Raw genomic sequence first — 16,847 nt, 5'->3', positions numbered from 1 at the left:
GACACTAGATCTAGCGACGGAGAGGGCGCTCAGAAGGAGATACCCCAGAGCATGTTGCTCGGGAGGGACCACCATTGTAGGTCTGCCACCACCGTTGGCGGCACTGTGACGACCTTGTCCACGCCGTCCCTGGCCTGGGAGTACCAGGAGGCCAACCAGAGTTGGAGGGGCCGCATCCGGAGCCTGTCATGTCACGCCACCGAGGTGCATGCGGCCATGTGGCCGAGGATTTGAAGGCACACCCAAGCCGTGGTCACCGGGAAGGCCGTGACCGAGGCGATGAGGCCTTTGAGCGCCTCGAACCTGTCCCTTGTAAGGGAGGCCATGGCAGCCCGGGAATCTAACAGCGCTCCTATGAATTCTATGCGCTGGACCGGTACTAACGTGGATTTTTCCTCATTTACCACTAGGCCTAGAGCTGAGCAGGTGCGTAGCAGGAAGGTTATCTGCTGCTGCACCTGGGACCGGGACTTGCCCTTGAGCAGCCAATCGTCCAGGTAGGGAAAGATCTGCAGCCCTCTCCTCCTGAGGTGGGCACTACCACCGCCATACATTTGGTGAAGACCCTGGGGGCCATCGAGAGGCCAAAGGGGAGGACCGTAAACTGGAAGTGGTCCTGACCCACCNAAGGGGAGGACCGTAAACTGGAAGTGGTCCTGACCCACCAGGAAACGGAGGAAGCGCCTGTGACCCTCGAAAATGTGGATGTGAAAGTACGCATCCTGGAGGTCCAGCGCTGCAAACCAATCCCCCGGGTCTAGGGAGGGAATAATAGAGGCTAGGGACACCATGCAGAATTTGCAGCGAACTAAGAACTGGTTGAGCGTCCGCAGATCGAGGATGGGCCGAAGCCCGCCCTTCGCCTTTGGGATGAGAAAATACCTGGAATGGAATCCCTTGCCCCGGAATTCCCAAGGTACCCTCTCTACGGCTCCCAGGGAGAAGAGGCGCTGTACCTCCTAATCTAGGAGGAATGCATGTTCCGGGTCCCCCACTGACTCCCTGGCCAGAGGGCAACTGGGAGGGGGTGAAAGAAACTGCAACCTGTACCCCAGGGATATAGTGTCGTGGACCCAGCGGTACGTAGTAATACGGAACCATTGCAGACTGAAGGCAGGTAAACAATTGGCAAACCTGAACTTTATTAACTGGGGGGGCGGGTTAACCTGACAACCAGCCCAGTGATCCCCCACAAGCAGTCAAAAACGCCACTTCCCCGGCCTCCTGGCCTTAGAGGGCCCCGGACGAGGGGCCAAATGGGATTGGCATTGTGACCGGCGCCTCTGCTCCCGCTGCTTCTTAGGCGGGGGCTCATATCTGCCCCACGCCTGTGGACCGGAGGTGTGAGGCATGGGCTTGTCCTTGGCCGGCAGGACGTATAGGCCCAGCATCTGCAGCATCTGGGAGTCTTTCATCCCGTGCAGACGGGTGTCTGTTTGATCAGTAAACAGGGCCCGACCGTCGAATGGAAGGTCCTGCATGATCGACTGGGACTCAGCCGATAGTCCAGAGAGCGAAAGCCAGGACGCCTTTCTCATGGAGACCGCCGTGGCCATCGAACGAGCGGTCATGTCCGCCACATCAGAGGCCGCCTGGAGTGCTGCTTTAGCCGCCGCCATACCTTCATCAACCAGATCCCGGAACTCCTTCCTGTCCTTCTCGTGGAGGGAGGGCTCAAACTTGGGAAGGGATCCCCAAAGGTGAAAATCGTATCTGCTCAAGAGTGCCTGGTGGTTGGCCACTCTGAGCTGAAAACTTGCAGACAAATAAACCTTTCTCCCAAAGGAATCCAACCTGCGAGCATCTTTGTCCTTAGGGATGGGAGCATGTTGGCCATGTCTCTCCCGGTGGTTAATGGACTCCACCATTAGAGAGGTTGGAGCTGGGTGAGAGTAGAGATACTCGTGCCTCTTTGTGGGCACAAAGTACTTCCGCTCGGCCTTTTTGGAAATAGGACTGATGGATACAGGGGTCTGCCAGAGGCCAGTAGTGATATTGGCCACCCCCTGGTGGAGCGGGAGGGCCACGTGCCCCGGCGTCGAGGAGGTAAGGACATTGAACAACGTGTCCGCTGGTTCCTCATCTCCTCAGCCTGGAGCTGGAGGTTTGATGCTACCCTCCTGAGAAGCTCCTGGTGGGTCTTGAAATCCTCCTGAGAGACCGGAGGAAGGGCAACCACAGAGTCATCCGGTGCCAAGGAGGTTGGTGCCGCGGTGTCGTCGGCACCTGGCGGTACCGGTAGCTTGACGTCCTGACCCTGGGCCCGAGTCGGTGCCGGAGGGTCGGTGCCTACTGCCTCATCCTGGTGCCGAGGCGGTGACATCGGCTGAGCTTGGGACACTCCCACCACGGAGCGGGGTCCCAGCGGTGCCAGTGCCTGGGGCCACTGTGCCCACTGGCACCACTGTCCCTGCCAGGGAACGGCCTGGCCCTGGGACGCAAGGGGGCCCGGAAGGGCCGGCTGGTCCTGCGGTACCGAGTGGCTCGAGGACGGGCAGCTGCGTACTGAGGCAGAGGTCCGGGACGAACGCACAGTGCCATACGAACGGCTGGAGTGGTCCTGAACATGATGTCTCTGGCCCCTGGAGGAGGACAGGTAGGAGTCAGGAGTGCTGTCTCTATTCCCTCTGGCGCCCAAGACTACGACGCCTCGGTGCCTGGGATTCCCATGACAAACTCCGAGCATGGCGCCTTCCATGGCGGGTGCCGGAGTATGAACATCGGTGCTGCCACTGACGAGACCTTTCCCTGCGGTTAAGGCTCGAAGAGGAGCGGCAACGTCTTTTAGTGCCATCCCTACGGTCTCCTGGAGAGGAGGAGGTAAGCTCACTCACAGACAACCCTGCTCGCGGCATGGAGGCGCGCCTTGGTCCGGGGCTCGGTCCTTTGACTCGGGACGGAGCCTCAACCTTGGAGATGTCAGGAGAAGGTTGATGGGCACTCAGCGGTGGCTTCCCATGGGATTGGGGGCCCGACTGAGGCGGCGCTCCCGGCACCGGAAGCGTCATGATGTCGCACGCGGCCTGAGCTGCCTCCAGCGTCAAAGGCATTCTCACCTCTGGCGAGGCGCGCGTGGACAGCACCGGACTACTCCGCTCCACTCGAGTCGGAGGGCTCGGTCCTGATGGGGATCGTGGGCTGCCCAACGCAGGTCTGGCCTCACCCCCTTCTTTCTCCCGGCGCCGCTGAGTCTTCCCTTGCTTCTTAGAAGGGGAGCGGTACTGGCTTGTCGACGGCACCTCGCTGCGCACCGACGATGCGGTACCAGGTGCGGAATCAGGACGGTGCACCGGAGGCGCTTCGCTACGCGCCGAAGACGAGGTGCCCGGCGCGGGGTCGGCTTGACGCGCCGGTGCCGGGGCCAAGGCCGACTCCCTTAGGCGAGCTCGGAGTCGGATCTCACCCTCCTTCTTTGTTCGTGGCTTGAAGGAGCGGCAAATTTTACACCTCTCACTAATGTGAGCCTCACTCAGAAAGCAAAGACTGTGTGGATCGCTTCTGGGCATAGAGTTGCGACAAGAGTCGCACGACTTGAAGCCTGGGCCACGGGGCATGCCCCGAGCCAGGCACCAACCAAAGAAAGTTCAGCAAGAAAGTTCAGTGAGACTGGACACCCCTAAGGCTATAAACGCTGCAGCCAAGGCTGGAGCACAAAGTTCTGACTACCTTCACTGGCTGCAAGAAGGAACTGAGGGTGGGGGGAGCACGCAGCCCCCTTTAAGGCGCGATATGTCGGCGCCATTCCAGGGGTCGCAGTGGTGCTCCACCGCTATGGATGCTGCTAAGGGAAAAACTTCCGGCACCGGTGCAAGTGGCGAGCACACACACCTACTGTGGAATACACAGGAGCAATCACTCGAAGAAGACGCTCCCAAGTCAGCTGAGACACAAATAATTGGCTTTGACGTGTTAACAGGAATTAAGACCAAAGTATTCACCAAAACTCTTGTGACTTTAACCATTTCATTGTCGTCTTTTTTTTATTTGCAATGGAAAATGCCAAAAAATGAACAAAGTCATGTCATTGGCATGTTTTGTTCAGTACAAGTTCTTGTACCGACCCCACCACCGCAATACCTGAGTATCTCCCAGTCATGCTTTAAGCAACGGAACTACTATCTGTCCAATGTGGTTTGATGTTAGATCTCACTGTGATTCAGTTTATCTATTTAAGTTATTATATGGCCCCTATTAACATGTCAGTATATTATTACCCAAGTGCCTCAATTTTAAAGCCTCCTAAAATGAGTGGGTCATTGTTGAAAATGATACCTTTTGTTACCCTCACAGCATGCCTCCTCCCTCCCTCCCTCCCAGCAAAATAAAGAAGTGCTATTATCTATATTTCACAGATGGGAAAACTGAGTAACAGAGCAATTAAGTGACTTACCCAAGGACCCAGAGAGAGTCTGTGACACAGCTGGATATCAAACCCAAGTCTTTTGAGTCCCAGGCTAGCACCCTAACCACTAGATCATCCTTCCTCTCAACATTTTCTTCTATCTCCTAATTTGGAGCACTAGGGCAGGGGTGGCCAACCTGTGGCTCCAGAGCCACATAAGGCTCTTCAGAAGTTAAGATGCGGCTCCTTGTATGGGCACCGACTCTGGGGCTGGAGCTACAGGCGCCAACTTTCCAATGTGCCGGTGGGTGCTCAGTGTTCAACCCCTGGCTCTGTCACAGGCCCTGGCCCCACTCCACCCCTTCCCGCCCCCTCCCCTGAGCCTGCCATGCCCTCGCTTCTCCCCCTCCCCCCCAAAGCTTTCCGCACACTATGAAACAGCTGATGGGGAAGGAAGGGGAGGTGCTGATTGGCTGGGCTATTGGTGGGTGGGAGGAGCTGGGAGCAGGGGGTAGCTGATGTGGGGCTGCTGACATATTACTGTGGCTCTTTGGCAATGTACATTGGTAAATTCTGGCTTCTTCTCAGGCTCAGGTTGGCCGCCCCTGACGGTCACCTCAATTTTGGGTCCCCAACAAGAGACCCCGCAGTGCCTATCTGACTAGTTAGCTGTACGTCTCCCGTCACTAATAGATTCGTAGATGTTACGGCCAGAAGGGACCAACACGATCAGCTAGTCTGGCCTCCTGTATAACTAGGGCCCAACCAAATTCATAGTCCATTCTGGTCAATTGCATGGCCCTAGGATTTGAAAATTAGTCAATTTCATGTTCTTTCTCAGATGTTTACATCTGAAATGTCAGGGTGTTGTAACTGTGAGGCTCCTGACCCAAAAGGGATTCATGGGGGGGGGGGGTTGCAAACCTCTTGTAGGGGAATCATAGGATCGCCATCCTCACTTCTGCACTGCCTTCAGCTTCCTGCAGCTGCAGGAGGTTCCCGGAGGTGGAGGTGGGTCTGATCTCCCCCGTGCTTCTGGGAGTGCCCCAGCCAGGGGCTCCTAGCTGCTAGTCTCGGCCGAGCTGGGGAGGGACAGGACTTCCTTCTCCCCTGCATGGCCCTCGGGGGAAGATCAGACCCACCTCTGTGTACCTCCTCTGGCTCCCAGCAGCACAGGGGACATTGGACCCACCTACACCTTTGGCACCCTCCTGTGGCTGCAGGCAGCTCTGGAGCTGCTGCCCAGCCCTGGAGCTTCCTACAGCCCAGGGAGGTCCCCAGAGGTGGGTCTGATCTCCCGCAAAGAGCAGCTGTGCAGGGCAACAGTAAGTCCTGTCCTTCCCCAGTCCTGAGGGGATTAATAGCTGGAGCCAGGGGCATGGTCAGAGCCCCCAGCTAGGACGCCCCCAGCCCTGCCCCTTCTCCTCCCCTCCAATAGCTAGATTTCACAGAGGAGGTCTGATTTCACGGTCCGTGATGCGTTTTTCACAACCGTGAATTTGGTAGGGCCCTATGTATAACACAGGCCATAGACTTTCACCCAGCAATTCCAGCTCATAACTTCATGCTGGGCTAGAGTGTCTCTTTTAGAATGACATCCAACCTGGACGGGGTCTGAACGTCTTGGTATTGCAGAGTTGGGGAGTGAAAATATTGGAGCCTCCTAAAATGAGTGGGTCATTGTTGAAAATGATACCCTTTGTTTCACTGGATGTCCAGAGGCTGGGGTTTTACCCACCTTTATTACGGCTGTGCCCATCATCCCATTCGCAGGGTTGAGGTTGGTTTGGACCTGGTATAAGATGTTTTTCTTGAGCGGGAAGTCATGCACGATGACTGTAACCTCGATTGGGGCCTTGAGGCCATGGGCTTCCACCACAACCTTCTCTTCACTCTCCACCCGCAGGACATTGGGCGTGATCAGAGAGTAGCTGTGAATGGTAAAAAGGTCGATGTGATTAATTCAGTCAGTATTTAAAACCCCACTGGCTGCAATTCCCACATCCCCAAGGAGGTTTTATACCAAGCTTGTTACCAGGGTTTATAATTTATGATTTGCTTTACAGCAGCACCTCAAAATCCCAACAGCGACTGAAGCACAGTAAAAAACACAGAGTAAGATGATGCTGGAATCCATCATAAATCTGGTACTTTTCCATTTAGAAGGAGGGGTGGGAACCCAGAGAGACAAAAGATTCCTGCCTTGTGCCAAAGCTATAAAAGGGGGTGGAACAGGACAAAGGGGTGACCAGTCATGAGAAACCCCCTGCTTACCACCTAAGATGTCTGCTGGACTGTACCGGGGAAAGGATTGGGCCTAGACTAGGAGGAAGTCTAGTTCATGATAGAAGCTTATTGGAACATCTCTGAGGGTGAGATATTACCTGTAATCAGTTTCTCAATGTATTAGGCTTAGACGTGCGTGTTTTTGCTTTATTTTGCTTGGTGACTTACTTTGTTCATATGTTATTACTTGAAACCACTTAAATCCTACTTTTATACTTAATAAAATCACTTTTGTTTATTAATAAACCCAGAGTATGTGATTAATACTGGGGGAGCGAACAGCTGTGCATATCTCTCTATCAGTGTTATAGACGGCAGACAATTTATGAATTTACTCTGTAGAGCCATTATACAAAGTAATATGGATTTATTTGGGGTTTGGATCCCATTGGGAATTGGGTGTCTGGGTGTTGGCGACAGGTAACCTGCTAAGCTGTTTTCAGTTAAGTCTGCAGCTTTGGGGGCGTGGACCAGACCTTGGGTCCGTGTTGCAGCAGGCTAGTGTGTCTGGCTCAACAAGGCAGGGTTCTGGAGTCCCAAGCTGGCAGGGAAAATGGGCTCAGAGGTAGTTTCGGCACATTAGATGACAGTCCCAAGGTGATATCTGTGACCGAAACCATCACACCAACCACACCCGATCACATACTCCAAAGGGCAGGACCTAGAGTTGACGCCTCCCCCACTATTTCCATCGTGCACACAGGGCCCCAGAATTATTTAATCTGGCACTGTGTGGGGTGCTCAGCAGGGGGCGCTCTCCCCCGGAAGTCAGTGGTGACCCCAATACCCCAGTGCGGTGCTAGGGGGCGCTGTGCTGCAGGGAGCCGGGTGTGTGGCTCAGTAGAAGGAGCTCTCCCATCTGAGCTAGTGCTGACCCCAGTGCCCGCTGGAGAGGACGATACTGTGTCCTGCATTCCATCAACTCCGATCATGGTCTGCAGCCAGCGTGTGTGACCCTGTTACGGAGCCCTCTGGAATGTGCTGCCCTTTGCATGGCCTGACCCTGCCTAGAGAGGAGCATGCTGTGCTGGGGAGTCGTCGAGCATGGGCCATGTTTACTGCTTATCAGCTCCGCAGGCAATACCAGGAGCATCTAAGCAGGATGCGTGCTTGGTACCAGCCGTCCACCAGAGCGCTGTCAAAATAGACCAGGTAGCCCCTGATGTTCCTCTGAAAACTCCTAGAGACGCAAGTCAGAGGTGAGACCTGGAGTGAGCGCTGCACGGTGGCTACCAAATCTCCTCTCTCCTTTCTGGGGGAACTCTCCCTCCTTTCCTGAACGTTGCGCCAGGCTCAGAAACAGGTTTCATAAATCTCTGGAACCCTTTGGGGAAAGCTGCATGAGGTCTGCACGTCTGGCATGCAGCCCACCGTGGTGCATTTCCAGTGGGGCAAGCTGCAAAAACCAGACCCACATCCGGACGTCTGTCTACCACCCCTAAGTCTGGCATCCGGACGGCAGCCCCTCCAGCACCATGGGGACGGTGGGAACCCGACCCAGCCTCCATAGGTGAGTTGGGTCATCCTGACAGATCAATGCATCTCTCATGCAGCTTCTGGCTTCTCACTGGCTCAGAAGGCGTTTGGCCTGGCCATAGGGGGCAGCACCAAATCAAATCAAACTACCTGTTCCTGCCTCCTCCCTTTTATCACTGCCACCCCCTGGCACCAAGATCCCTTCCCAGCTTTAGAGCAAAGCACATGGGCTATTGGTCTGGCTCTTGGCTGTTCATCTGGCCACCCCAGCACAGACATGAACAGGCCGGGAGGCGGTAACCATGCCAGACAGCCAATCAGTCAGAGGGACAAGAGAAGCTTAGCCCCAGGGTCACACTCAAAGCCAGGACCGCCCAGAGGGGGGGGCAAGTGGGGCAATTTGCCCCAGGCTCCTGGCCCCAGAAGGGCCCCTACGAGAATATAGTATTCTATAGTATTGCAACTTTTTTTTTATGGAAGGGGCCCCTGAAATTGCTTTGCCCTAGGCCCCCTGAATCCTCTGGGCGGCCCTGCTCAAAGCACTCACCAGCCATAGATCTCGCAGTACTTTACAGAGGTAGGTAAGTGTCATGATCCCCCTTTCACAGATGAGGGAGAGGCCGGCACAGAAAAGGGGAGGGATTTCCTTAAGGTCACACAGCCAGTCAGTGATTCAGCTGGGAATAGAGCCCAGCAGTTTTGACTCCTAATCACACCACCCAGCTCTAACCACTAGACATCATTCACCTCCTAGAACCCAGGTGTCTCCCGGATATCCTCCTTGTGAGAGCGTCAGGTAGAACCAAAGAGTTCTGACTCCCATTCCCATCTTCTGGCCCCCCAGGCACATTCCCTCCAACAGCTGGAAATAGAACCCAGGAGTCCTGACTCCCAGTGCAGTGCCCAAGCTGTGGACCACTGCGTTTCGGACACCCACCAGCCCCTTGGAAGTGAACTGGGTTCTCGTTTGCCTCATGCACCATAAGCAATCCCCTTAGCCAGTGGAGTTACTCCAGTGTAACTACCTGTGTAACTACCCATTGAAGTCAGTGGAGTTACTCCAGGTTTGCACCAGTATACACCGAAAATAGAATTTAGCCCCACTGGGTGTCTTGCCGATGTAGACACTGAGCAAGGAGTTCAAGATGTGGCCCTATAGAACCTGATTCTGGTCTCTTCTAGGCCCTGATCCAAAGCCCACTGAAGTCAAGGGAAAGACAACCCCACTGATTTCAGTGCATTTCAGGAGGGTGCAACCCCATTGGTTTCTATGGAGTTACTCCCAGTCTACACCTGGTTCACTAAGATCAAGTGAGACTCAAAATCCATCTTCCAAAAAAAATTCCATCTTCCAAACCCCCAAATTAGCCTCAGAACTGAGGGAGGGAGAAGAGGGTTGGACCAGGTGAGGAAGAGAATTTCTGCAGCCTGTTCCCACTCCACAGACAGTAGCAGAGAAGAGAGGAAAATTGAGCTTGGTTTCCATTGGCAGCCATGTAACGAACCCAGGTAATATCCCCATCACCGTGGCAGAAGCGCGGGGTACTTACAGTTGGCTGTGAGAAACAGCCGGGAAGTAGAAAGCAAACACGGCCACCAGGCAGAGAGCAGAGCCCCCCATGGTGAGGACAGGAGGGTCAGGAGAAGTAGCTCCTCCGGGGCTATTTATCCTCAGAGTTGCCTGTAAGCTGAGCCCTCGTGCACACAGCTGGGCAGGTTAGTCAGTGAGGGGGAGGAGTCCAGGAAACCTGAAAAGTTCAGAACAAACGGTATTTTCTTCACTCCCCTGACACAAGAGTTTATTTGTCTTTCTAAGGGGGGAGTTGGAATTAGGGACCTGAGGTTGTGATTGTGTTTACTCCACGCCAAGGTGCTGGCCACAGATCAGAATGGTGGGGCACTGATCAATACCGCAGTTCAGGCCTAGCATGGAGAGTGGGGGTTGGAAGTCAGGACTCCTGGTTTCTGCTCCCAGCTGTGAATGAGGAATAGGTTCAAATGGGTTAAAGCAGGGGGGCCTGGGAGTCAGGACAATTGGGTTATATTCCTAGCGCTGGGAGGGGAGTGGGATCTACTGGATTACAACGAGGAGGCAGGCTAAGAATCAGGACTCCTGGGTTCTGTTCCTGGCTTTGCCTTTTGACTCTGTTTTACTTTGGGCAAATCCTGGGATGTTTCAGTAGAGAAAGGTTTCAGAGTGGTAGCCGTGTTAGTCTGCATCAGCAAAAACAATGAGGAGTACTTGTGGCACCATAGAGACTAACAAAATTATTTGGGCATAAGCTTTTGTGGGCTAAAACCCACTTCATCAGATGCACTGAGTGGAAAATACAGTAGGAAGATAGCAGTACTGCTATATATATCTTCCTACCGTATTTTCCACTTCACGAAAGCTTATGCCCAAATAAATTTGTTAGTCTATAAGGTGCCACAAGTACTCCTCGTTGTTTCAGTAGGGAAAGCGGTCCCAGTCGTGAAGGGAGCCCCGGAAGGGTGGATCTCTCTGTCTATCCCACTCACTTGGGTTGTAAAACCTTTGGAGCAGAAACTGTCTCTTAGGCCAGGACTCCGCTACACTCTATTAGGGAATCTACGCTGCTGGTAGCAATGGTGGTAATGCTAATAAAGACAGGGCACCAGCATGTTTAGCCACCCGTCATCTACACCTGCTCTGTATGTTTGCACAGCACCTAGCACAAAAAAGGCCTTTGGGTGCTACTGTCAGGTAACATAAAACTGATCAAAGGAAATAATAATGTGGAATTAGCCTGTGGAACTCATTGCCACATGATAGTCCTGCTTCAGGACATAAGGCAATGGGTGTTAAGAAGTAATGTCCCCCCTGGGCAGGCTATAATTGTCCACACTAGAGTTTCTTGCACCTGGCTCTGAAATGTCTGATCCAGTGTGGCAGTTCCTGTGCCCCTAAACAATACATGACGGTTGGCATCTTCAAAGCCATGTAGGAGATTCAGACACATTTTAATGGCAGATGGGTATCAAAATCCCTTTGGTGGCTTTGAAGCTTGAAACAGCAATTTGCACAGACACTGTGCAATTTGCACAGTTCACCTGCAATAACCCTGTAATCCAGTACCTGGCCTTTTAGAGGTTAACCTCCTTGATGAACCAGACCTTCAGATCTCTGGGCCAGATCCTCCGCTGGTATGAACCTGCCTCGCCCCACTGAGATCACTCATCATAGAGTCTGTTTTTTCCTTCCTCTGGGTAAAAGCAAACCACTGCAAACCAGTGAAGGGTTAATGGGGGAAGGCAGGTTATCAGCAGGTTTCCAGAAACATGTTTCTTTTCCTGGCAGTGGTATTTGGACAGGGCTTCAGTCTGGACAATATCCAAAGACATCCAGTTGCAACATATTTACTTACAGCTAAACAGCCAACTGGGCTTACCAAACAACGGGTGTCACAAGTCTGAGCGGTGACAATGCCATATGACTAGCGGGACCAAGGAGGGCTCAATAGAATGGGAGCGGTGAAAGTAAAAGCAATGTGGTGTCATGGCTAAGGCAGTCGCCTGGGACCCAGGAGATCTGAATTCTCTTCCAGCCTCTGCCACTGACCTGCAATGTGACCTCTAGCATTGCCTCTGGATGATGAATCTCTGGGACAGAGCCACTGCCCCTTGCTATGTATGACCAGCGCCTAGCATGCTGGGCCCTCGAGGTGCTAATGCTATATGAATAATAAATACAGAGCTGGGCAGATGCTGCCATCCCTAGCTCCATTTAAGACCCGAAGATCATATCCTCAGTTGCCATAAACGGCCCAACTTCCATTGACTTTGTTAGAGCAATGCTGGTTTGCACCAGCCGAGGCGCTGGCCTCAAATCCGTGTGTGAGCCAAACGCCCAAGACTTGAAACTACTGTAATAATCAGCCTCGCCCTTTGTTTTACAAGCAAGATTTTAATTTTTCCATCAGGGTGACAGGGAGCAAGTTGTGTTTGTGGCGTGGTATTAGGGTAAGGCCAGCTGAGATCGGGGGCCCACTGTCCTAGGCGCTGTACCTACACACAGCAAGATGCAGTCCCTGCCCCAACGCGTTAATTTATACACTCAGGGTCAGATCACAGGCTGGCCTCAGTGGAGTTACTGTATTGAATGAGTAGTGAGTATTGAATGGAACGGATGCTCAGCTGATGTCAAGCCGTTTACCCCCACTCCCGTCAGTGGAACGACACCGATTTACACTGGCCGAGGCAATATCTGGTCCAAAACGCACAGATTTTCATGAGACCAACTGATCATCCAGTCTGACCTCCTGCACCGCACAGGCTATTGTATTTCACTCAGTTCCCCCTGTATTGAGCCCAATAACTGGTGACCCACTAAAGCATATACCTTCCAGAAAGGTATCCGGTCTCGATTTGAGGGTGAGTATACAATATATAATCCATAATCCACACACCAGCCTTGCAAATTTATTTTAACAGGCGGATAAAATGTCATTAGTTGTCCCATTATCAATGGGCAAGTAGATTTTGTGCTCTCATTAATGAATATTTGTACCACAGCAGTGCCTAGAGGCCCCAGCTGAGATCAGGGCTCCGTTGTGCTAGGCGCTGCACAGTAACTTAGTGAGGGACAGCCCCTGCCCCAGCTGAGATCAAGGCCCCGTTGTGCCAGGTGCTGCACGGATTCATGATGAGAGACTGTTTACAATCTGAATAAGGAAGACAGAGAACGGCTGGACCATGACCACTCTGCCAGGCTGTACTATACTGTAATTCTCTGACTATTCTAGGACTGGTGAGGGATGAGTGGCCCTGCAATCTTGCCCTTTCTGTCCTAACGATGACTTCCCAGCAGTGGAAAGAGGATTATTAAGATAAGAACATAAGAGCGGCCATACTGGGTCAGACTAATGGTCCTAGCCCAGTATCCTGTCTTCCGACAGTGGCCAACGCCAGGTGTTTCAAAGGGAATGAACAAAACAGGGTAATTATCAAGTGATCCATCCCCTGTCGTCCAGTCCCAGTGTCTGGCAGTCAGAGGCTTAGGGACACCCACAGCATGGGGATACATTGCTGCTCATCTTGGCTCATTGCCTCTGATGGATCTATCCTCCATGAACTTATCTATTTCTTTTTTTGAACCCAGTTATAGTTTTGGCCTTCACAACATCCCCTGGCAATGAGTTCCACAGGTTGCCTACATGATGTCTGAAGTACCGGTACTTCCTTTTGGTTGTTTTAAACCTGCTACCTATTAATTTAATCGGGTGACCCCAGGTTCTTGTGTTATGTGAAGGGGTAAATAACACTTCCTTAGTCACTTTCTCCGCACCAGTCCTGATTCTATACACTTCTGTCATGTCTCTCCTTAGTCAGTTCTTTTCCAAGATGAAGAGCCCCAGATTTTTCAATCTCTTCTCATATGGAAGCTTAATTCTTTAACCATTTTTGTTGCCCTTCTCTGTACCTATTCCGTTTCTAATACACCTTTTTTGAGATGGGGCGACCAGCGCTGCAAGCAGAATTCAAGGGGTGTATTTCTACTTATGAAATAAAGTATTTGATTCATTTCAGCGCATACTTCTGAAAGGTCAGAAAAGGAACTACTGAAAAATGTAATTGGAAGTCAGGGGACTAGGTAGGAGGAGGAGTCCAGGCTTTTCCCAAATACTCTTTGTGGGCCCCATTTCACAAAGCCTGCACTCAAATGCACACTAAATCACTGCTCTACAACACATCAAAACAAAGCTCTCAGTGAGATCGGAGCGATGATGAAAAGTGAAACGTGAAAACACAAAAGCCAAACAGTGCGACTTGGAAAATAGAAAGAAATGTCATAACAGTAAGTTTAGCCTGAGGCGGACCCCAGTTTAAGATCTGCACTTTCTACTATTTGCCACAAGTTGCTACAGAAAGAATGTAAAAGAAATGCAGCGTGCCCAAGACGTGCGATTTGCAGGATTAGAGAGCCACCTTGTAGCTGCTGTGTGAAATATCCGGGGACTGCACGCTTCTAGGCACACTTGCTGAATTTCAGACACAGGCTTCTGGAAAATTCCACCTTTCACACTGAATAATTTAATATTAGATCGATTCAGATGAACATGGCCCTGACCCTCCAACCCACAGACAACCTGCGCCTGTTATTAAACAAACACATGTGTGGACTGTGATTTCGGCTGGATAAAGAACTGGGTTCAATACTCGAGTGAGGAAGGATTTATTGGGCAACAGGTCCCTGCTGCAATTTTAAAACAAGGGGGAACATGAGAAGGGGAAACCTATGGGGATTTTCAGTGAAAGGCAGTGCCTTAGTACCAGGGGCTAAAAGTTGCTGTTACTGTGCTAAGAGTAAAGCTAGAAAAAACCCATTAGCTTTCAGAGGAGTAGCCATGTTAGTCTGTATCAGCAAAAACAACTAGGAGTCCTTGTGGCACCTTAGGGATTAAAAAATTGATTTGGGCACAAGCTTTTGTGGGGTATAACCCATTTCATCAGCTGCATCGAAAGCTTATGCCCAAATAAATGTGCTAGTCTGTAAGTGCCACAACGACTCCCATTAGCTTTGCTGCATGCTTCTGATTTGCATACCAATTTATTTTGCATATTGGTTTATTAGCATGTCATACCACTATGTTTAACTGCATGCCCCAGTATTTGCAGATGGGATTATTTGCATGCCAGTTTGCTAGCAGCTGGACGGCCTTACAGCTCACCCGCTGTCTTAGCTGTGTCAGTTGGGAAACACACAACATCTCCTGCTACTTCAGAGGTGGGCAAACCAGGGGCTTTTCCTGAACAAGCAGCGGCCCAAGTTTGAGAACCACTGCATCAGACCACACTTGCCTCTCAGTGCTGAAGATAGAACCCAGGAGTTCTGAGTTCCAGTATACACATTTCTCTAACCACTAATCCCATTCTCCTCCCAGTGCTGGGGATAGAACCCAGGAATTTTGAGTCCCAGTATATAAACCACTCTAACCTTTAGACCCCACTCTCCTCCCAGGGCTGCTGATAGCATCCAGAAATTCTAAGTACTAGTATCCACACTGCTCTAACCATTAGACCCCATTCTCCTCCCCGTGCTGAGGACAGACCCCAGCAGTTCTACGTCCTAGCTGAAGGTTGGGGTCCGCAAGGATTCTAAAAATTAATACTGGCCACTCCAGGCTTGTATTAAACTCCCAAGGTTACAGGTTTTCTCTGACCTTGGATTGGTAGATGCTGCCACCACCCAAATGCAGAACCCCTTTAAGAGCCCAGGAAGGAGCACTTGGGAATTCCTTCCTGTGGGGTACCCTCAAGCCCTTTCACACACTCCTGGGTGTGAGCTGATAAATTAAAAAAAAATCAGCTATTGCACTAGCTAATTAAACAACATGAACAAACCCCTTAAGACACAACAAATTAATTCTGTTCTTAAAAACAGTAAATTTTATTTTTTAAAAAAGGGAGAAAATACATCTGGGAACTCAGGCTATTGCTAGATTTTAAAAGAGCAACTACAAGGATTAAGCACCAAGAATAGCTTTCTTGAGCTCCAGCTTAAAGGATACAAGCAAAACAAAAGCACCGGGGTTAGCACAGAGGAATCCACAAGCTATAAAGAAATAAAAAGGATAAACCTAATCATGTCTCCCTAGACATTTCCTGACCTACTTACATATCTGGGGTTTTACATGAGTAGTTTCTAGGTATGATACTAATGATTTTTCATACCTGGCCCAAGCGTCTTACTGCATAGCTCTGCCCTGTCTGCCTCTCCCCAGGAGAACAACAACGGAACAGACAGACGGGGAGTTGTTCCAATTTTAAAAAGTTCTAGCCTTCCCACTGGCTCTCTTGGCCAGGTTCCCACTCACTTCCTTTTACCTATGCATAGCAGTGAGACTTATTAACCCTTTACAGGTAGAGCAATTAGAGAACAGCTACAAAGAGGGATTTTATAGCTACTGGCTGTCCATAAAAGGGAGCTACCAGTTTTCTTGTTCTGGGGTTTCTTAAGAGGCCGGCATGCCCCGCACCTCACGTCCACAGAGATTACAAGGAAATTCCAACCTGTTGCTACACTGGAAGGTATGAGGTACTTCCCCCACTCTCCCCCAGATACCCTCCCATCCCTGAATCCATGTCAGCTCTTGCGTGCCAGTTTCTGTCAACCCCGCACAATCCTTGATTTCTTCACTATTTACCCAGGATTGATGGGAAACAGAGGAATTTTTACTCTCAAACATATTCAGAGATCTCTCCAAATCTGAGGTTCATCGCTTTGGTGAGGAGGATTCTGGGAACCTGTGAGCAGATGGCACCCCCAGCCTGTCCAAACACATTACTCACGGCCAATTGCACTCTCTTCCTGGAAGTTGACTTTATTAGCAAACTAATAACTATATATACTTCTACACCAATATAACGTGACCCGATATAACACGAATTTGGATATAATGTGGTAAAGCAGCTCTCTGGAGGGCGGGGCTGCACACATCAGTGGATCAATGCGTCAGCATGTCTGGCTCTGACACGCTGCTCTGAGTAGAGTGTTAAGGGTGCCGGGCCGGGGCTGAGAGGTTGGATAAGGGGCAGAGGGTCTGGGGGCGGGGGGTCAGGGGACAGGGAGCAGGGGGAGTTGGATGATTCGGAGGTTTTGGGGGCGGAGAGGTCAGGGGATGGGGAACGGGAGCGTTGGATAGGGCGTGGGAATCCTGGGAGTGATTAGAGGCAGGGGGTCTCTGGAGGGGGTAGTCAAGGGACAAGGCGCGGGGGGGGGGGG

At 51.5% G+C, this 16,847-nt stretch overlaps 1 protein-coding gene and 1 long non-coding RNA gene across 2 annotated transcripts in view; one reads left to right on the top strand and one right to left on the bottom strand.

The window, feature by feature from the left end:
- LOC117889181 (complement C3-like) overlaps positions 1-16,847 on the top strand; it is a gene marked incomplete in the record, with an annotated part of 215,325 nt that overhangs the window by 130,864 nt on the left and 67,614 nt on the right.
- Positions 6,059-15,896, bottom strand: LOC117889184. The gene is made up of 3 exons (XR_004648411.1): positions 15,797-15,896; positions 9,655-9,852; positions 6,059-6,273 (listed from the first exon to the last, which is right to left on the bottom strand). It is a non-coding gene; the product is annotated as an uncharacterized LOC117889184 (long non-coding RNA).

Source organism: Trachemys scripta, chromosome 16 (assembly GCF_013100865.1).
Source record: "Trachemys scripta elegans isolate TJP31775 chromosome 16, CAS_Tse_1.0, whole genome shotgun sequence".
In the NCBI taxonomy this organism is placed as follows: Eukaryota; Metazoa; Chordata; order Testudines; family Emydidae; genus Trachemys; species Trachemys scripta.
Note: the sequence above shows the minus strand (reverse complement) of the source record. Positions and strands in the feature narration are given on the sequence as shown.